Source organism: Cupressus sempervirens, chromosome 3 (genome assembly GCF_028749045.1).
Source record: "Cupressus sempervirens isolate cs-2001-9-10 chromosome 3, ASM2874904v1, whole genome shotgun sequence".
NCBI lineage: Eukaryota > Viridiplantae > Streptophyta > Pinopsida > Cupressales > Cupressaceae > Cupressus > Cupressus sempervirens.
Genome location: NC_143120.1, coordinates 444,018,332 through 444,041,514, shown reverse-complemented (window position 1 = coordinate 444,041,514; position 23,183 = coordinate 444,018,332).

Here is a 23,183-nt window from a genome sequence, read left to right as displayed (position 1 = left end):
TCCAAAAGAGTTAATTTATTAAAAAAATTCCTGAAAAAATGTTTGAGGGGAATTTTAAGCTGATTTCAAACCATCTACTAAGACAATGAAAGCATGTCAAGGAAATGAAGGTTTAGTTTTAGTTAAAATTACATTTTAAAAAGAGGATTTTTCATCAATTATTAGTTTTAAATTTTCATTTTAATCTTGGGAAATGTGTATTTTGGATCTTGAGGAAGTATTTACAAGAAAGTATAAAAAATTCATTTAGAGGTTTTTGTCTTAATCATAAGAAAATAAAAAGATTTCTTGTGTTAATAAGTATGAGGCCTAATTATATAAAAAATACACTAAAAGTATAAACACTTTAGTTGAAAACATGTTTATAAATCTAGTTTTTATTTATAGATGCATGTTACAAGTTCTAAAACACTTGTAATTGAAGGATTAGAATAAAATTACAAGTTAAAAAAATAGAAAACAAAGTATCACTTATCAAATTGGTTATGAAACATGAAATATATGAGTTAGTTAATTTCAGAAGGATTTAAAAGTTACTTATACCGAGTTTAGAAATAACCATTACAAGTACCTATGAAATATTTTAAATATAAAATATTAAGTGTAGTTATGAATTAGTATCAAGCAACTTGCAATAGCATCCAAAACTCACTCACTTGACTCATTGGTCATATGGAAACCATGCCTTGACTATGAGTTAGAGGATGATAGGATATATTTTGGACCTTTTTCTATACCTAATGGATTATAGATAGGACCTCACTCATTATTGAGTGACATATTGTGACACATGTTCTCTATTATCTTGAAATGATCTAGGAGATGCCCTAGGGTACATATGAGTTTTGGTAGACACACATGAAGTGAATGGATTGGGTCTCATGGTTTATTTTGAGATTTCTAGATAATTTTTTATAGAAATGCCTAACTAATCATGGACAAAGAGGAGGGAGATCATAGATCTTAGTATGACAACAAAGTATGAGACATAGTGGGAGCATCCTTTTCTATGCCTAAAATTGTCATAGGAGATTCCTCTAACTCTAGAGGAGGATGAGGTTTAGTGATACCATGGATGATTTTAGGTGATAGGGAGGTGATAAAAGAGGTGGTGGACTAAGGATATTCTAGACATTATCAAGGAGGTGGACAATTGATACGAGGAGGCCAAGTAGAGTTAGAAATAAGCTCCACTTGCTGATATCCCCATGTAGATTCATGATGATATTCCATAGTTCCACGTAAAAGGTGATCAAGAACCTAGTCCTTGAAATGTACAACCTCATATGCAAGCACAAATTCATCCATTGGGGCCTTGGAGAGGCACAAGTTCCTCTACAAGGTGGAGTTCCATGGGATGATTCTTATGTACAAAACCATGCTTAAATACATGATGAGGATATTGATGCAAATGGTATTTTCCCCTATTTTATAGAATTATATGTATAGGTGGATCACATCCCACAACTTGAGAGTCTGTCATGCCCAAAACTTGAAGGCAAAAACACACACACACAATTTTTTTTGACTTAATAATTAAACATGCCCTAGGTTTGAAAAGATTGATAATAGTTTTAGTACAGGTTCCTTACTTTATGTCTTAAGGTTATAAACATGAAGGCGATTATATTGTTAAGATTTTGAAACTTTTGTTACTAGATTGGTATCAATCTTAAGTTATGCTATTTAAGAATTAAACATATCAAAAGATATTAGAGATTTAAGTTACACTTAATTTTGACCAAAAGATAAAGGAAACAATCCAACATTCTCTATTGGTTTTAACATTTACATCAATTTGCAATGATATGCGATCAAATTTACTTACATAACATTGTACATGAATTCGGATCTAAATTTTCTTGCAATAACAAAACAATCAAAAACTACTTTAGAATTTATTCAAATAGCCAATTAATCGATAATTTAATCTACTTAATGATCAACAATTGGAGTACATTTAAATTAAAACTAGCTAATTAGTATTTAAACATAACTAAGTAACAAAAGAAATATTATCAATTACAAACAACGCCCTTAATCAAACATAAGATAACCTTAAACTTTATTAATTCAACAAATTATTCTTTAACAATTTAAAATTTCATTCTAAACTAACTAGATATATATATATATATATATATATATATATATATATATATATATATATATATATATATATATATATATATATATGAAATAATAATGTTAATAAAGAAACTAAGATCAAATAATAAAATAACTAACTAATCTAAGACTAAACCTAAGGTTTAAAACTAACCTAACACTATCACCTAATCTAACTACCACTAAACTACAACTCTTAACACTCTAACACATTTAACAATATTTAAATAAAACACATCTTAACATAATTAATAAACTAACTAAACATTCTAATTACACACTAAAAGAAAACTTAAATAAGAAACCACCTACAACTAGCCCCCCCCTAGTCTAAGCTTTTCCCCCCCCTTACACACCTACTAACCCTACCAACCCCCTAACTCCAACCAGCCCCAAACCTAACCACTACCCTTTATCCTAACCCGCCCCCCCAAACACGTCAACCCCATTCCCCAAGGCACGTGCTTCTCCAAGCGCTTCAACCTGCGCACTGCACGAGAGAACTGACCTGCGTCAGTAATGTCCAGCGCAGGTGTAAGGAAAGGCAATTCATGCCCAAGTCCTCCACAAAGGAGAAGGAAGAAGGAGCCTACAAGGAGGAAATGGAGGAGATGGGTGATGTGAAAGGGCGACGTCATCGCTATGATGACAAAACAAAATTTCAACCATTTTTAATTCTTCCTTATGTGCTGACGGCTAAAGGAGAAGACAGGGCATTGAAGTTATTAAAGTTTTATGGGTGAGGAAGGATATTAGTTTATATATTGATTTAAATTTTGTTATACAAAACTTTCAAATATCATTATTATTCTATTTTAATTTTACAAGATTCATCATATAATTTAAAAGAGGATATTTAAAGGAATATTCTCTGTTCAACCAAGAGAATGAACAATTACTTCAATACAATTTCCAGCATCCTGTAGCTGGATGTTTTGAATTTTTTTTTTTTTGAATGGTGTTAAAAGTAGATTTAATCCTTTTCAAATTGGGTCAAAATTGAATAGCTACATAATGCAAACATTAAACTTAATACAATGGATATATATATATATATATATATATATTCCATGATAAGGCTTGATATGAAACTATCTGAATTGTTCTTATCTATGCATTATGAAGTTTAAAAAAAAAACACTTTCTCAAAGATTGACATTATATTCTCATGCAAATTTAAATTTGAATGTACATTCACAGCTACTATATACTAGAATCAAAATGATAATAATAATCAACAAGGATAATCATTTCTATGAATACTATCTCTGCTATGATATCAAATTTAGTTTGGAACATACTTTTTTTTTATCACTCAAACATCAAGTATTCTAAATTCTTGAGAGATGTTTCTATCCAAGACCATGAGACAACCAAATTTTGGCAATGGACTTCTCTTCCTTGATGTTCTTATACTACACAAAGGTGGTGGTCACAATAATGCATGGTAAACTTGATCCCCTAAATAACTTGAATTGCAATAAATCAACCATAGCCATTGTTTTCTTTCCTCAATCATAATTTTCATTTTGAACATAAAAAGAACTGGAAAATTTTGCCTACAAAACTATCATCATTTCATCTTAATTTTTGATGTGAATCCATCCAAAAATAATGTGTTACAAAATTAATCACATGACCAATGATTATGCTCAAAACCACCAATTTTATTGGCAAACCTGATTCAAGGCTCAGCCGGGAAAGAATCAGGAAGAAAACCCGGCTTCGTTGCCATTTACAATAAGGTTTGAAAATACAATTTCATAGGATAGCAATCCCAATTACAACAATTTTATCCCATTTTATTCATGATCATAAACAAGGAGTGTGTAATGTTTACTGAATCTCATTTCAAGTACCCTGGAGGAAACCAATATCTGATCGGGTGACAACCAAGCAGAACCAAAAGAACATCAAGCATGCATAATCATACATGGTTTACACAATAGGATTCACAATGAATCAAGACTAGGGAGAGGTGGATTCTTCCAACTGGAGAAGTCAAGCACAACACCAATTCAGATGCCCAATCGGGGCCAATAACCAAGAACTTCTGTTCTTCCATTTAAACTTGCCATACTCATACCAGGCTTGTGCTGACGGGTAGGGGCCCATAACACCATACCTTTTATCTCTCTTCTCATATTGAGAAGAGACTCTACATAGGTTGGAGTCCAACTAAATAGACCTCTCCCAAAATTGGTCACTTCTGCCCTCTCCTAGGGTGAGTAATACCAAAACACCCATGCAAGGAAACTCAAAAATTTCAAACATAAACAAGAAAGGAAAGCAACCAAAATAACAAGGTTTGCAAAACTTCCCAACATACCCACAACCATACAACAGTAAAACAATAACAAGGTAACAAGAACATGAAACCAATCATAAAAACTGAATAAGGGAAAATGGGAGTTTCCTACCTTCACAAAGAGGTAATGGCAATGAACCAATTTGAGTAGAGTATCCCTCCTTCCTTCAAGCTTCAAGAAATCCTCTCTCCAAGTAGAGATTGGTTAACCCCCACCACTAAACAAAGGAAGGCCTCTAATAAGCCTCCAACTCAACCACCCGAAAAGAGCAATAACTATCTTCACCCACTTAGCCACTCTAGAAACTCCTAACACAACCTACACCATGGTTAAACCCTAGAAAGGAGGTGGGGTAAGACAACTCATGACAACCACTTGCAATTTTCGCACAAAGGCAAAAAGGGACTTTTTGAGTGCCCTCAAAAGTCAAAGCTAGGGGCTTAGGGGTTGGAAAAGACCCCTAACCCATACCCACACCCATAGGTTAGAAAAAAAACATGTTTTAAAGCCTTAGGGAAGAGGTTAGAGCCAAAATAAAAATCTAGAAATAAAATAGGTCCATCTAACAACTCTAATTAGCAAATTAAGTACATAAACATTTTACGAGTGTCAAGCGACACTGAAAGAGCACAATCACGAACAATAGGGTTTCCAAATTTTAGCACATGGAGATCAGTTTTGTTCCTCCGTAGGGTTCCTCGGCTAAATATCTGTACACTCATTGCACCCATCAGTAGTCCTGTAAAATCACATGTATATAAACGTATATGTATCAGAATTTTTTCATAATTTAAAACATACATCAATAAAGTTTCTTCATCCTTTATAATTCTTAACCATTTGAAATATCTTAAATCACATCTCAATCCTACATCTACTGATTTCGTCAACATACATATACATGAACTTTAAATGACAATCATCAAATATATCTAAAAATAACATCACACAACATAAAATAATAAAATATGTTCTAAGCATCAGATAATGTCTCGACATCTCGAGTCGCGGATAACAAAATAAGAGTAATGTATCACTATGCTACGATGGGTCGGGGGTGAGGCCTCACAGAGTCATATTGAGAGAATAAAAAGACAAGCACATGAGCTTAATGTGGAGAGAGATATTACTATAGATTAATGTTGTATACATGTGGAGAGGTTACTTGAGAGGTATATGACCTTGGATCCTAATGGTTATATTTTGAGACTTATGATGTATGCTAGAATAGGGGTGAATTATTGGAAATCAACATAAAATTATAAAAACTCCACTCAAGTAGTGAATAGGTTGTTTTATAGAAAGTTCATAGGGGAGACCTTAAAGATAGGGACAAACTTAGAGTACAAGAATAAGTATAAAATTAATGAGTCCATGGATAGGGTTAGGTGCAACATGTCCATCTACATAGTCTTATCCTAGCTCTTCTAATTATGGAAACATCAAAGTGTCCATGATCATGTATACATTTTTTTAAAATACGTTTCATGGACTTTTATATGACTTTAAATACATCTCTTTATTTTAATGATATCATTATACACTAGACATTATAGTTTTGATGATTTTTTTTAGAAATGTTTAGAATAACTAAGAGATGGGGTGAATCAGATACTCAAGGTCAATATGTACCACTTGAATAATAAACCAATAAACACTTCAATGTTCTGCTTATCCTTCTATTGCTCAATCTATGATATAAAACTATCATAAACATAACTTGCTTTGCATAATGAACATATTATCAAGTATAAACACATAAAGCATTCATCATCATTTTGAGACTAGGATTTTAGGTGGAAACCCAATTGGGAAAAAACCACCAGCATCATGCCACTCTTTTTCACTCTTTCAAAGTGAGCTCTATTAGGAGCCAACCCTATTAAAAGTTACAAAATAGATTGTTAAATGTGACATAGTTAGAGGATTTAATCACCCTATTAGGAGTGGCCTTGTAAGAGGACTTTAATCATTCCATTTATTATGTCACCTAGTTAAAGGATTTACATAGAATATTAAGTCTTCAAATAACTATTAGGTCAACCTCTATTAAAAGGATTTCAACTAGAAATAAAATATTAGGTTTTGATTTATGTGGTTAAAAATCACTTTGGTAGGTTTATATCTTTGTTTAATCCTTATGCTAGTTTACTGATAATCCTTCCATTGACATCTCTGATCTTGATTTGCTTGGACACCCTTCAAGCAATCAATCCACTCTTCTCATCAACACTTAAGCCTTCTTCTCTAATGCACTTATCAATAGAATCATCATGTTTGCAAGCTTTCTCTATTGGCTTCACATTCACTCACACTTATGTGTTTTTGATAAACCTTTCTTTGTATGCCTATCTTCACACATAAGCTTCGCATTCACACATGCACATGCTTACACACATGCTTCTTTGGCACCCATTTGCACTATTTATTTGGCTCTATTTTTCTTTAAATAGACAACTTGTGCTTTACTATTTTCTACATCTATTGTAGATCTTAGAGTTTATGATCAAATTCAACTCGATTCACTATATCTTTCCATCTTCTTGATCTTCTTCTAGAAAACTTCTCTAGAATTTGGTTGTTAGGTCTTTACCTAAACCTCACCTTGAACTCAATGATACAACTCATCAATCTTATCTTCAATGTAGCTTACATCTCCCAATAAATCACCTGAGTTGGCTTGATCTCATGATTTCCTTGAATTTATTCTTATATTATCACTCGACAATCTCCAAATTTTGGTAGTTGGTCATTACTAAAATACTCGGTCATTGTAAAGATTTCTGGCTCGATATCAACTATCTTGTTTAGTCGATGCTAATGCTTGGTCAACACTATATTTTCTCAACACTAACTATAGCTCGGTTGACACCTGCATTACTCAACACTAACTATAATTTATACTTATGCTCGACGTCTCTTAGCTTTCTTGATGTAAACAATCACTTTGCTTTATCAAAGTCTATCTAATCAAATGTCCATCATCCATTGTAACTTCCTTTTCATAACTCAACCTTTCCTCTAGGTGCTATTGTTATGAGAAAATTTTCAAATCCTCTTCATCAATCAAATAGATATGACATTTAGATTAGGTAGCAATATGTCTCATCAATAGATTTGACATCAATGAAAAAACAACAATTGTTCCAATTATAAGTTTCCAATAGATTTTATGATATATGATACAAAAATGGACTATTTTATGGATATCTACATGGTGCCCATAATATTTGGATGCATATGTGATGTAATATTTATTTAGCCTTCTATATGCATGATGTGAGGATGACGTGGAGATATATACTTAGATGTTTAGAAGTTGATGTATATGTTGTTATATGTGATGGATTATGCTCAAATTCTTTATGATGGTTAAGAATGCATGATATTTATGTAATGCTTTATGTGATGGGTAGTTAGATGATTCTAGAGGCAAACATCTTTATATGTTTTATGAAATACATTTTATGGAAAATTCTTACAAAGTGAATGAATCTAGACTAGGTTGCATAATGAGCTATGCATTATTATAGATTCAAAATTTGATTTTATGCATGATATATATATATATATATATATATATATATATATATATATATATATATATATATATATATATATATATATATATATATATATATATGAGTGATTTCTATGATGTAATTTTTAAATGAAATGTTTATCTGATGGATGTTAAATGTTTATGATAAATCAAATTTATTTTTGGTGTACATATGATAATATAAATGAATGAGCAATGATTATGATGAAAAATTACATGACATATAAGTATGAATGTGCAAAAATACTGAATGTGATGAAATATATTGGAAAATCAAATGCAATGTAGTGATACACTAATGACAATGAAATAATATCTTTTTATTATGTCAAGTATAATGGCTAAAAATAAAAAGAAATGACCAGAGAAGGCTTTGTGAAAGAAAGAGGAAAACATGAGATCATAGGTAATTGAATACCTATAAAATTTACCAAATGCTTATAAACAATAATATAAAAATGCATGTAAATAAAATATAAACATTGCCAAACACTTGATTGAAATTAATTATTCTAAATGAATATGCAAAATATTATAGTGGATGAAGTCATCTTCTACTAAATAATGTAATTTTTTTCATCATCAAGCTTTTCTGTTACAATAAAATACAAGCACCATGGTATAATTCAACCAAGATGACCTGATTCTTTCTTACATAGATTTTAATGTAGGAACCTTTACAAACATCTAGGTATAATTAAGATGATATGAGCTAAATATCATTTGCATGTATCAACAAAAAATGGAATAATTTCATGCCTTACCATGGATATTATAGTGTCATGCACCCCAAAATAGTGTAGAGAACATGATTATAATGAAAACAAGTCACAAAATTTGACATATAAAAACCATTTAAATATTTTTTCCATTGATATAGTGCTTGTCAAAGTCATGTACCATGTTTATTAATTTGGTCTAGTCTAAAAAACTTTTTGGTTTGATTTGATTTGTGCCACAATCTAGTGCTAAGGTTCCATTTGGAGTATGGTGTAATATTGTTTATTAGTCTAGAGATTATGTATGAATTGATATATCCTCTAAAAGATAGTATTCAACAATCTATTTCCCTAATTATGGTGATTATTTTTCTCTTTTCCAAGTGAAGGACCAACTTATTACAAATAGAGAAAGATATGGATGGATGAATGTGTCAAAATTTTATTATGGAGTAGGTGGATGGAAAGTACAAAACCAAGCCATGATGGAATTTTATTGGTGATATGTACACATGGAGTGGATATATATGCTATGTGGATATGGGTATGGATGAGGTTTTACTATGGACATTTTCAAATGGATTGTGTTGGAGTTTTAAATTACAGATTTAAAACTATACCAAAATACAACAAAAGGATATACCTAGGGATTAGCTACTTCCCATTGTAGAAAAAATCTATTTGAATTTGGACCAACTAACGAAGACAAAATTCCTCCTATACTTTAGTCTTTTCTAACCAAGGTGAGTTTACTTAGGGATTTCAATATCTCTGCATATTTTCACACTACACATCCCTTAAAGTAGATTTGGTCTCTTAATCTCCTTGGAATTGAAAATAACTATTGAATTATAGTAGCTAACTATAAAATCAAGAGCTATTACAATAAGTGAATGACCACCATATAATTCATTGTCACAAAATTCAGATATTGATTTGATTCAAAATGTGATTTTTGCTACTAGATGATTGCTACAATTTGTATTCTAACTGATGATCAATGCCTTACCCATTGCTACATAGAGTCATATCAGTAAATTTAGATCTATTTAATCGACTTGCAACCAAATATATTAGATGTTAACCTAAATCCCATTCTTATGATATCCCTTCCATATACTTGGAAACCCTATCAATTCACATAAGCATTTACTTAATTGCTTGAATTAAAAGAAACAACGAGTTGATATACAACCTATTCAAGCTGCATTAAATGAAATGAACTTTTTTCATTTAATCTCAAAATAAAAAAAATATGAAAATGGAGACAAAAATTAAGGACACAAATATTTAGTAATTTCCCTTTTGTATTAATCTTCTTGAGAATGATACATGTATTTGATAGAACACTCAAAATATAGCTAATGATTTGGCAAGTATATCATTCATTCATTCGCCATGTTCTTGAAATACCAACTTGAAACATCATAAAATCAACACAAAAAATGGGGTGATTGCAAAATAGTATTATTGATAAAATGAAAATAAAACTTAGACCCCTCCTCTAGCCTTGGGAACTCACTTATATAGCATGATTTACAACAAGCTTTAGGTATAGAGGGAAAAGGATAGCTATCTTTTGAAATAAAAGACTTACATATAGGAAAAAATGTCACTTTCACTACTGCACAAGAAGAGCAAAAATTTGTAGCCTTTTTCTTGATAACATAATGACTTTTTTATTCATTGCTTCATGGTGGGGCCTATTCTATTTTGTTAGTTTCTTGTTCCTCCATAATACTCGATCATTGGTCCTTTTCTTCTTGTTTTTCCTCAGGTTGTGGGGCCACCTTCTATTCTTGTATTATGCTTGGCTCTGATACTATAATATTTGTAGCAAGTGGCTAATCATCTTTTTCCTCAAACACTTCTAGTATTATGCTTTTAATTTCTTATTTTGGTTGAGGAATTATCTCATCTATCTTTTCCATCTCGATTTTAGCTTCATAAGGCACTTGTGAAATCAATTCCTTTACTCTCTCATCAATTTTTTGAGCAAATTTATCAACAAACTTCATTTCTTCAGTAGATATTGATTTATTTAGCAGTCTATCATTTGCTACTACCTATGATGATTTTATTATTGATGCATACTTGGCCACCCATTCATTATACGTTGCATTATCATGCTATTCGTAACTGATGACTTCTTTCTCTTTACTAAAAATATCTTTCCAATCACTTTTAAGAAATTATTCCTTAGAAACAATTTTTTAATAAAATCTTCTGGCTTTTGCCAAGTCTACTACAACATCTACAAATGAACTATTGGCATTATATCTTATTATATGGTATACTTTGTCATTCAACATAGCGAAAATGTCTTCATCCTAGACTGTTAAAGTCTTTATCTCATGTCCTTTCATGAACAATGGAGGAAAGAAAGTGAAAACCTTGTTTTGACATCTAGAGATGCATGACCCAATCTTTCTCTGTAGTGACTCCCTTTTCATATCAAAATCTAATTAGACAATTGCCTTGTCATATAGTTTTTCAACATGGTAATCATCATTCCTTTAACAACTATTTCAAAACATTTCTTTATTATTACCTTCTCTCTTTCTAACCATTTATTTAGGATTTTTTTCAATTTGTTATCATCAGTACTAGGGGTTTTAATGATAGAGAGTAATTGGGTGACCATGTAATGTAGTCTTCTAGTATCAATCTCATAAAAAAAGAATACCATTGCTTCTCTTATCTTTTGCTCATCCCTCTTCCATGTTTCTTCTTGCATAGTCTTGAGCCTAGCATTTTCTTCCTCCATGTCCTTTTTAGTGGTATCTTCTTGATGTAGAGGAGTATCAAGAATCTCAACTATAGGGATAGTTGGTGGTGGAGGAGCAGGTGAGGAGGAAATTAGTCTTTGGGATGACTCCCTAATTTTTGATATTCTAATTATCTATCCTTTATATTTAGCAATTTCATTCTCAAGTATTAGTCTCTTCTTAACCTCTTCATCATGGCTACCAAGACTTGTTCATACTTCATCTATAGCTCCAATACAAATTTCTTTCCTTCCTTGTAGTAGCCAGTTAAAGATTCATTGTTCCAACATTCATCTCGACAAACTCCTCATTTGGAGTTTCTTCTACCCTTTTCACAATCAATTTCCCTATTTTATCTGAGTCATAGGATCAAAGGAGTGAGTCCTTGTTCCTCTTTGTAATGATCAAATGACCAAAGAATCATGATCTTCACTATATTTACACCACCTAATGCTTTGTGTTTTTGTTCCTTAGTGTTCATTCCTTTTCTTACTGCATCAAAAACCATAACACCAACAATATAACAATTAGGGAGAAGTAGTACTCCAACTCCTTTGATCATTCTTCTTCATTCCTTAGGAGTTATTCTATTAAATTATTACATTATTTTATCCTTGATTTCATTCTGTATAACAAAGTCCTCTTTATCTAGTTGCTTTGTTTTCCTTTTTTGACACCTCTATTTAAAATTTGCAATATTTACTCTCCATGCAAACTAATTAAAAGCCCTTGATTTAATGAAGCTATCATCTAATAAGAATTCATAGATAGCCTGTTCAATCATAGGATCTAGCTCTTTCCCTTGAAATCAAATATAATTAGCTCCAAGCTAGGCATAGGGGGTTCTTTTAAAGTTCCTTCTTCTAATTTAGCTACGGTAATAAAAAATCTACCTCGACTTCCAAGCTACTACATTTTCTCAATTGTGAGTTATTCATCTCTCAGGAAAAGGGGTGACCGAGATGGTGTATAAGTTCCCCCTTGAGTTATGGAATCTTCTCCAATTCTTTTTCACTTGGGTGCTGGCTTTGATGACCTTTCCTCAATATGGGGTCTCTTATGGGCTAGGGAAACATACATATCAACTTCTAATTTTTCCATCTCTCTGTTGCCATCTTATTCTCCCACCTTGAATACACTATAGCCAACCTTTTTTGAACAACCAACTACCCTAAGTCCACAATAGGAGTGAAAGATATCCACTTCATGACTTCTCTTACTCTATCAGGGTAAGTTCTAATGAGGATGGATTTCTTTTCATTTAGAGTATCCTTTATCTCTGCAAAGAATGTCATCAGATTGTTTACCTTATCAACCATTGTTTTACCCTCAGATAATGGGCAGTAATCTTTCTCAAAACAATTCACAAACTCTAGCACTCTAGAGTAAATTCTTCATTTTTCCTTTTTCACCTCTTGCTCTTACAAGAAAAACTAGTTTCTTATGATATCCTCAAGTTACTAAAAAATCATGCTCATGAGCTTTAATTTTTTCTCTTTTCTTGAATATCTCAAAAAATCCCTCACTATCAACAAATATTGCATGGGAGGTAGCCATTTTATAAGGGTTCAAAATTTTATACAAGAAAACCCAACCCCCTTTAGCAATCACAAATTGATGTGCAATAGTGCATGTTGGAAAATGGAACCTCTTGATCTACTTGTTAATTCTAGTTCCTCTAGTCCACCTTTTTGCCATAGTATCTCTGCTAAACCAACCTTTAGAGGAACTTGATATGGTAGCACATGTGGAGTCCCTTGAAATCCATCTATACTAAACACAGTAGAAGCTAAATATGGGATAATGCCCACCCAATTATGGGAGACTTTCAAATTATTTGGGGAATCCATAGGTCTAATAAAATCCAAAAGTAACTTAGGAATTCTTGGGTCATCATTTAACAAAAGTATCCTCAGCTTTGATGCAAGAAAAACCTATCAAACCTAGCAAATCTGGCCTCACTTATATCCAATGACATGTCTACACTCCACAAATAAACATGCAAAGGCTCTCCCTCATGTTCTCTTGTCAATTGCATCTCTTTTTCAAAATAAGAGACCTCTTTGAAAAAAAAACAAATGCATAATCATAAACCAGGGCTAACTCAAAAAAGATTGTGGTCATGGAAGCCAAAGAAATGGATGATCTGAAGGACTCTATGATTAACATGAATATCCTTGTAGATTAGGTTGTTGATTTATTGAAGACATTTTAGTTGTCATAGTGTTGTCTTTTTTTCTTTCTTTTACTATCTTTTCCTATTGGTTATATTAAGGCTTCTTGTCTTAGTTAGTTCTATTTTTTTGTGCTGATGCATAGTTCTTCTGGGCTTCATTGCTCTTGTTGTTAGTTACTTTGTAAAGGTTTTAGGTCCTTTAAAACCCATTTTTACTTAATCAAAACATATGCATCAACATTGAGTACCACCCAAATGTTCTCTCTATCTTTCCTTTTGCAATCCCAATCAATCCAAAATGGATTTATTTAGATAGAAAAGAGGCAAAATTGAAGATAATACTAACTCTAAAATAGGAAATTTACACTATCATATACATGAACTTGATTGGCATAAAGTCATGTTCATCCTCACCAAAAACCATACATAAGGTCATATAGATATCTAGGGCACAGGAAATGAAAAATTATTTCTTACAAGGTTCTTGGGTTGAGGATGTGACTAGTGTGTTAAATTCTCAATAGTTGCAAGGTGTCCCCTTAATACTCCTTTCCTAATTTTCATAATCTGAGATTGGTATTCCTTTTCTAATTCCTAAAAGTCAATAGCCTCATGGTACTATGAAGTAGGGTCCATTCCAAATACTTTCTAAATCTCTTGAGGTGCTATTTTTAGTAAGCATTCTCCATTTAGTCCCCTTATTGACCTAGTTATTGGATCATACATCTTGGCTATAGAGGTTAAAGGTTATACTTCATGAATACTCCTGGAACAACTAATTTCCAAGATCAAAATTGAAAATGTTACCATGTGGGGTGAATAATTTTCTTTTTCAAAACTATTTTTTGACAAGTTGCAACACAATTTTAGATGTTGTTACATCACAAGTCCAATTTCCTCTATCATACAAACCATCAGCCACTTTCAACCTTGGTGTAACAGGGAAAAATTTCTTCATTTTTTTTCCATCATTAATGGCCTCATTCAATTATTCTAAGAAATCATCATGGATATTTATGTGATAGTAAGCCCTTTTCCTAGAGAAACCCTTCTTTGGAGGCATTGTTAAAAGATAAAGGAAACTATCAAAATTCTTCTAGGAGAAAGAAATTTAATTACTAGGATTGAAATTTTTAGCTTGTTGTTGTAGCAGCTCATTATTTAGCTTTATACAAAGATTGGTTTCTGCTAGCACTATATTCTAATTCTTCAACAATCTCTTTTTAGAATGAACTATCAACTTTCTATTATAATTTCTATATCAATTTGCATGAGAGGAATTCAATTTTCATAAATACTTTACAGTGAACACAGATATATGTTGATCCATAAAATATGACATGTGGAAACCTTCTATCTTATCAAAATTCATTGTTTAATGGTTACAACACATGGGACATGTGTCTACTCATTGCTATGTTGCTATAATTAAAATCATGTGCCTTTGATCATGATATAATGATAACCATAGATCTTTACTATATCAATGAATGATATTGCTCTTTATTATTACTTCATTTGGTTAACTCAAGAGAGTCCAACCTATTCAACATTGTGTGTTGCTTTTATGTTGCCTTGATTAAAAACCTTGCAACTCTCCATAATGACATAATGACAACCATTGATCTTGAGGAGATCTATGGTGGTGTTGATTTTAAGCATTGAAACAATTGCCTAGCCCCACTGATAGGTGTCATACTAGCATTATGTTGCCTTAAATAAAAATCACTCAACTTTCCAAAGCAACATAGCAATGTCCATATATCCTTAAGAGATTTGATTGCTGAAATTAAAATGCCTAACTGCCATGCCTTCTATGGTCTTGCATGATAGGTGTCACACTATCTGTTGGAATTCTTTAGAATAACTGAGGGTGGGGGGGGGTATCAGTTATTCAAGGTCCAAATTCCCTAATAATACTTTTTCACAAATTATAGTGAATCCATAAACTTTTCATCCATCCAAGCTTAAATCAATCATCCTTAGCAAATTATAGTAAATCAATATGCAGGGATAAAACATGCAAGATCAACACATGACACAATGATTTACGTGGAAACCAAATTTGGGAAAAACCACCAGTAACATGCTACTTTATTTTCACTCTTCTAAAGTGATGCCCTGTTAAAAGCCTACCCTGTTAAAGGCTTACAACACACTGTTAAATGTGACCTTGTTAGAGGATTTCGCCATACTGTTAGGAATGGGCCTCATCAAAGGACTTTAGAACATTCACTTGGAATGTCGCCCTATTAAAGGATTTACAACATGGCTATTATACCAACCTAAGTCCATAGGATTTAAACTAACTGTTACAATTGCTAGAAAGTAACAATAATGGCTTTTTGATCTGATACAACTTACAAGATATCTTGTAGATTTTAGATCACACTTCAGCTCAATCCTTTGCTTGGCTTTAATTACTTAAGCTTTGACAACTTGTCATCTCAAGCTTCATCTCCTTGAGTCTTCTTACTCATCATATGAATGCAATCATATCTGTGGTCATCTATTGAAGTAGAGTAACTGTGCTTTCTTACTCCTTAGCACCTCCTTCAACACTTTATACTTTCATGCTTGACCTCTCATCTCTCTTTGCTTCGTGACCTTGTTATTCCTTAAATAGAAATTTGGATTTCCTTTGCCACTTGATTCTCGCTCTCCAACTTTAGGGTTTCATATGGATTAGGTAGGATACAATGTATCTACCCCATATCTTGCTCTTTTCTAGAAACTTCATCTAGAGTCCAATTGTATCCTCCAAAAAAAAAATGTTCTACATGGTGTTCTGTGCCACCAGCTCATCACTCTTATCTTCTATTTAATTCACATAATTCAAGACAACAACCTTGTCAACTCAGATCTGACAAATCTTTGATCTTTGAAATAATGCAGCAACTCGAAACTATTGGTTTACTGATGCTCGACATCTCTATGTTACTTGACACTAATATTTTCTCAGCACTTGTTTTTGCTCAACACTTGTATCTACTCGGCACTTGTATCTGCTTGGCACTTGTTTCTACTCGGCACTTGTTTTTGCTCGACATCTGAAGTTCACTTGGCACTTATTGAAGTTGAACTTGCTCAGCTTCAACTAGGAATCTGTTCGGCACTTACTAGCTTGCTCGACTCTCTCTCTCTCTCTCTAATGAACTTAGTTAGGCTTTACAAATGCTTTAGCTAAAACCTTGCATCTTTGATATGTTTCAGTGTGCCCATTTTTTGTGTCTTAGAGTATGTCATCAATACGCTTTTTCATCAATGGCTTAGTTGATCCTTGTACTTCATTACAACATCATAACTTCAACCTTTCTCTAGGTGTTCTAGTTACATCTTATTGATTGCCTCCTCCTTGTCAATCAACCATTTGATAGTGTTTGGATCACCAAAGCAATTGTCATTCCTGCAAGTAGCAAGTTTGACATCAATGACAAAACAATGATTGAGAACATTCTTTACCAGTTCCATTACTTCCATTACTTTTTATATATGATCATTTCCAACAATCTCCCTCATGATCTTTTCAATCATTTCCAACACTATCATTATGTCACTTTGATTAAAACCATAGTATATTTTCATAGTGACATAGAAATGACCATTGATATTTAGGAAGATCAAAGGTCATCAAAGAAACTCACAACTTGGGTTAAAAAGGTAATTTATGTGAGATACAGGGTAGCCATGATGAAACCACAGGTTGAGTAGAGACATAAGTTAGGAAAATAACCCTATTCCATGAAAGATTTCAAAATCAAAGAAAAACTCTATAGAATAAAAACTTAGTTGGGTACTAGGATTCTTCAAAATATTTCATGTTAGTAATTAGGGTATAATTCAAATTTCTTGCCTTGACAAAGTATATGACTATTAAATTTTTCAAGAATATTGTAGAAATGATTTGAGAGAATGGGGCATAAAAAGTAGGGCCAACAGATTGGATTTATTGCACCTTCACATTTACAAACACTACACAATCAACACACAACTCATCCACCTCCATAAAATATACAATTTTCTTCAAACCCTAAAGCCTACCACCACCTTAAACTTTTCCTAACACATTTCATTTTAAATTTCACACATAATGGTCACATACCATGTGCCCAAACACACATCTCAATGTACACAACAAATTTCCTATACCGCGTCATCCCATAATCAAATTTACATTCAAATTCATGACTAGTCAAACATATTTTTACCAAAAAAAATCTTCTTCTAGAATCTTCATGATATGTCTACATCAATTACTAGAATACCATGAGATCATCACCTCTAATCATTAGGACACATTATCACACTATGTGTATGCAGGAAACGTGGGGCTCGATCTTCATAGACACTTCAACATGATTATTATCTAAGGGATCATCTTGGAATAAACATGAGATTGTTCATTCGAGAGGTCCAACAGGTCAACCTGTTGCCTTCTAACTAGAATGATTATGTTGTTGCTCTCAGAATGAGAAGCTAGTAGCCAAAAATCTAGTACGAAGGATTTACTTAAGATATATGAGAATGCAAGATTAATTTAAATGAGATATGCAAATTAATCTATATGTAATGCATATATTAATCTAAGAATAAAATGAGCTTAGTATTCTAAATGGATGCATTTTAAAGCTAGAATGATATTGTAATGAAATAAAGATAACAAAATATGAATGTATGAATATTTCAGCATAAGTTTGATGCAAAATAAAATCAACCTCCAAAATGAGGAATTGAAGGCTCCTTAAATAGAATTCCAGAATCAATCAATGATCAAGATCAAATAGAACAGATGGTTAAGATTAGATGTGAGATTCAGTTAGAGTGGAAACTTCCTTGTGTAGATGAAGTTAACTAATTTAAATGTAAGTGTCATGGAGAGTTAACTAATTCTCTTCTAATTGTGAGAAAGAGTTAACTAAATTAATTCCATTTCCAATTCCAGTTCACTTAGAGTTTCCATTTTCAAATTGAAGAGAAGATTTTGGAGAAGATATTTAATTTAATAAAATAGAACATGACCTCATAAATACATAATCTCAATTAATTGAATAATTAAATTCAATAAATTAAAATAAGGATATATTCTTATTAAATCAAATACATTTAATTCCTTTGTACATTAGCTAAAAAGATAACTTTAATTTAATTAAAGTATGAAGACTTATAATTAAATTAAACTTAATTAATAGGTTTGATGTAGCTAATTTGAGTCAATACTTAGGAATTAAATAAAGAGTATAATGAATGCAGATTAGGGATTTTCTACATTTGACACTTAGGTCAAGCAACGATTATCAAAATCAAAATTACCTAGTAATATAGGACTTAGAATTGACTAAATAGAATACAATTGGTTTAGCATGGCAATGTGCCAATTTTGGGGTATTACATTTTCCCCTCTTTGAATGAATGTGTAAGAAGCGCATTTGATTCAAAGAAATTAGAAGTATGAAGCATAGATCAAGAAATGAGATTGGTTCTAAAATTGATGACACAAAGACCAATTGATAAGCTTTCTAAGGTTATCTCTAGAATGAAGCTTAACCTTAGGGAATCTGGATAGAAAACCTAGATACCAAAATTGATAAGCTTTTTAAGGTTATCTCCATAATGAAGCTTAACCTTAGGGAATCTAGATAGAACATCTAGATACCAAAATTGATAATCTTTTTAAGGTTATCTCCAAATGAAGCTTAGCCTTAGGGAATTTGGATAGAACACCTAGATACCAAAATTGATAAGATTTTTAAGATTATCTCTAGAATGAAGCTTAACCTTAGGGAGTCCAGATAGAACACCTAGATGCTAAAGTTGATAGAACAAAGATTTTCAAACTTCATAGAATTGTTCCCAGAACAAGACTAAATTCTTAGGAGTCAGGGTTAGACTTCCCGATACCTGTCCATTAGAAGATGACAAGATTAATCATGATTCATAGAATTATCCCCAGAATTGAGCTTAGTTCTTAGTAAAAGATTGGGATTATCTTCAAAATGAAGCTTAATCCTCAACAAGAATTTGAAATTATCTCCAGAATGAAGCTTAATCCCCTAGAGTCTAGATAGAACACCTAAATACTAGTCCATAAAAGAGACAATAAGAACTATCATGAGTCATAGAATCATCTGTAGAATAAGGCTTGATCCTCAAGAGTTGAGGTTAGACGATCCCAATACCTATCCATCAAACTCTGACAAGAACTGTTATAGGGTTGATTAGTTGATCAAAAGATGAGATAGATGAGATAGATGCTAGATAGAGAGGAACAAGATGCCATGAGTGTTATGATGCCCTGAGTGATGGGGGCATACGATTCAAATTGAATTGAATTCAGTTTTAAAAGATTCAATGATGTAATCATCTTTCCCCCTTGGGAGAAAAATAAAAAGATGACACACTAGAATAGTGATGTAGAGCATTATATTAGGAGATACTAAAGAAATTAGGGATTGAGAAGAATTTAGAATAGATCAGATGAATCTAAAGAAAATGTGAATTTGATTTGAAATGATTTTGAGGTCCAAAAGACCAAGTTTGACCATAGTTGGCTAGATTTGACCAGAGTTGAATTTTTTCAAAAAAATTGGTAAATTTGAAGAGATTGTGAGTTGAAGAGATTTCAAGATTCAGAAAGTATCAGAAAAATGGACTGCACAAGTGTTCAATTACATTCAACCCAAAATTTAAAAATGCAATTTTGAGCTATTTAAGTGTGTTAGATTTGAATTTGATCCTGAAAATGAGTTTAGAGTAGCCAAATTAGCTAGGAGGGTGATTGATCAATCATTTGTTCAGTCATGAATAAACATGATACTTTGAAGAAACCAAAAATCCCTCATTACAAAGGATGCAAGTAAGTCAATGATTGAACCATGTGCTTATGCAATCCAACACTATGCTAGATGCAACCCTAAGTTTGGTTACCAAGCTTCAAAAATTTTCATTACTGAGCATTTAGCTAAATCTAAAGTGACATACAATTCCCACTGATATTACAATCACGGGGATATGAATATGACATATGTTCTAGTTTTTTTGGGATTAAATGTAAGTATTCAAGGCACAAGAAGCCAGAATGACTAGAACATTTGTCCCTTTTGATATAGAAAGCTAACATAAGCATTAGAGAATAAATGCTAGGATGACCAGAATGTTTCTTGCATGCAAATGCACTAGACACATGAGAGATCCTTCTTATGCTAAGTAATCATTAAGTATTTTGTCCGCAATGACCCTTGCATTCATAATCTAAGATAGAAGTGTGCTAAGTATACTCACAGTGATCCATAAGTTCACTTAGCAGGACAAGTATCGGTATTTACTGTAGCATAAATAGTTCACTCAAACAAGAAAGGAAAAGAACAAACCTCACTAAGTTATCATATAAAAGGAGTTAAGTTACACACAACTATCCAATATGAGATTGAGGTTCTTATAGTGGACACTCCATTTATATGGATGCTTCAGAGAATTGGAACTAGACCAGAAAACAAAAAGAAGAAGAAAAGATCATGCCCCTAGTCCTTGATTCTCTAGTTGAAAGTGACATCATTAAATTTTTCAAAGAGACATGATAAAGCAAAAGAAAAACAAACAAAGAAAAGCTCAACATATCCCAAACAAATTCATTGTTTTTAGTTCAATTTCTATGTCATAGGATTGATGTCAAGTGTCAATGTTTAGAACATATGTAAAAAAAATCTCTTCAATAGGAGTATGATAGTAGACAAACACAATTAGAACAAATGGTGAATAAAGTCAAAGAAGAATCTTAGTAGGAAACTGAGCAACAATAGATAGACACAATTAGGACAATTGGTGACTGACACAAGAGAGAGATCTTCCATGAGAAGAATCTCAAAATTGACATGAGAAATAGTAGGTAGAAGTAATTAGAACAATTGGTGATTGAAGCTTAAAGAGATTTTCCATGAGAGGAATCTTAATAGTGACACAAATGATAGTAGGTAGATACAGTTAGAACAACTGGTGACTGAAGCTTAAGAGATTTTCCATGAGAGGAATCTCAAAAATGATGCAAGCGATAGTAGGCAGACACAAGTAGAACAACTGGTGACTGAAGCTTAAGAGATTTTCTATGAGAGGAATCTCAAAAGTGACATAAGTGACAGAAGGTAGATGTAGTTAGAACAACTGGTGACTAACACAAGAGATTCTTATGACATTGTAGGGTGTTGCCCCCAAATTATTACAAGATTCAATCCATATATACATGAGTGAAAGAAACAAAATAAATTAGGAAAGCAGCTATATAGGAGCCAAAAGATGCGCTGCAAGATATAGCATTTGAAATAAGAGGCACCTATTTACCAAGTTTTCACCTTCTTGGTAGAGATTTTTTAAAAAAAAACCATGATGCCTATTTTTTAGGTTTCCATCAATGGCACTTTTTTGTTTTTTGAATTTTTTTGGTATTTTTCTCTTTTTGGATTTTATTTTGTATTTTTGAAAATTTCCTTTTTTTGGATTTTTTTGAATTTTCCATTTTTTTTTATGACCAAGAAACCTATAGATTTTTTTCACCAAGATAATAGATTTTTTCATGAATTTTTGCAATTTTAAGACTTTTTTAGCACATTTTCAAAATTTAAGAACTTTTTTATAGATTACTAGCTCTCAAGTAGGATCATATAATTTTGTTCTAATGTCTAGCAAGGTATAGGACAAGATATAGTAGCAAGTTAGTAGATAAGAAGAGGCAAATAGGCAAGGAGTATGAAGTGGTGAATGTTACCCTCAAGGAAAGTCTTCACAAGATTACCCAAGCTAGGGAAAAATGATATATCAATATAAACTCATGGTGTAATGAAGGATATCACTTAAGTAATCTAAGAAAATGACCATGTCTAGAGATTGCTAAGAACTAAGTTTTCTTCTTTCTTTCACTGATCAAGACCAAAGGGTTAATTAAATAGGATAACAAAGTTTGTTATGGAGGTTATGAGTGAATGACTTTGGGGATGAGGAAATCTGAAGGATAAGCAAGATCATAATAGGATGTCATGGATGGAAGAATTATGCATGCCACCTATTTACTAGGTTTTCATCATGGTATTTATCCAAGGGGCCACAAGAAGTGGTTTTCACTATAGGATGGATTTATTTTTCTTTTACTTTTGCTACCAAAATTCCACAAGAAGTGGTTTTCACCAAGGCACTTTTTTACTTTTTATTTTAATTTTTTTCTTTATTTTTAGAAAGAACTCAATCTTTCTCATGTTAGATAGCACACCTATAAGAAAGATAAATTATGATAAGCCAAGGCCATAGCAAGGTACACTTAAAGATGCTAATAAGGTAATGGAAGAGAAATGATAGGAAAATGAGAGGTATATGGAGGATAAGGTTGTTGGTTTTGGGAAAGGATAACAAGTAGGCATAAGGTTTAGAGGATTTCATGAGGGTGGATGAGATATTAGGGAAGATCAACATTGACACACACCTTGAAGGGTTATGGAATGATGCAAAAATCATGGACAAAATAGATCGAGGCTTAGATAT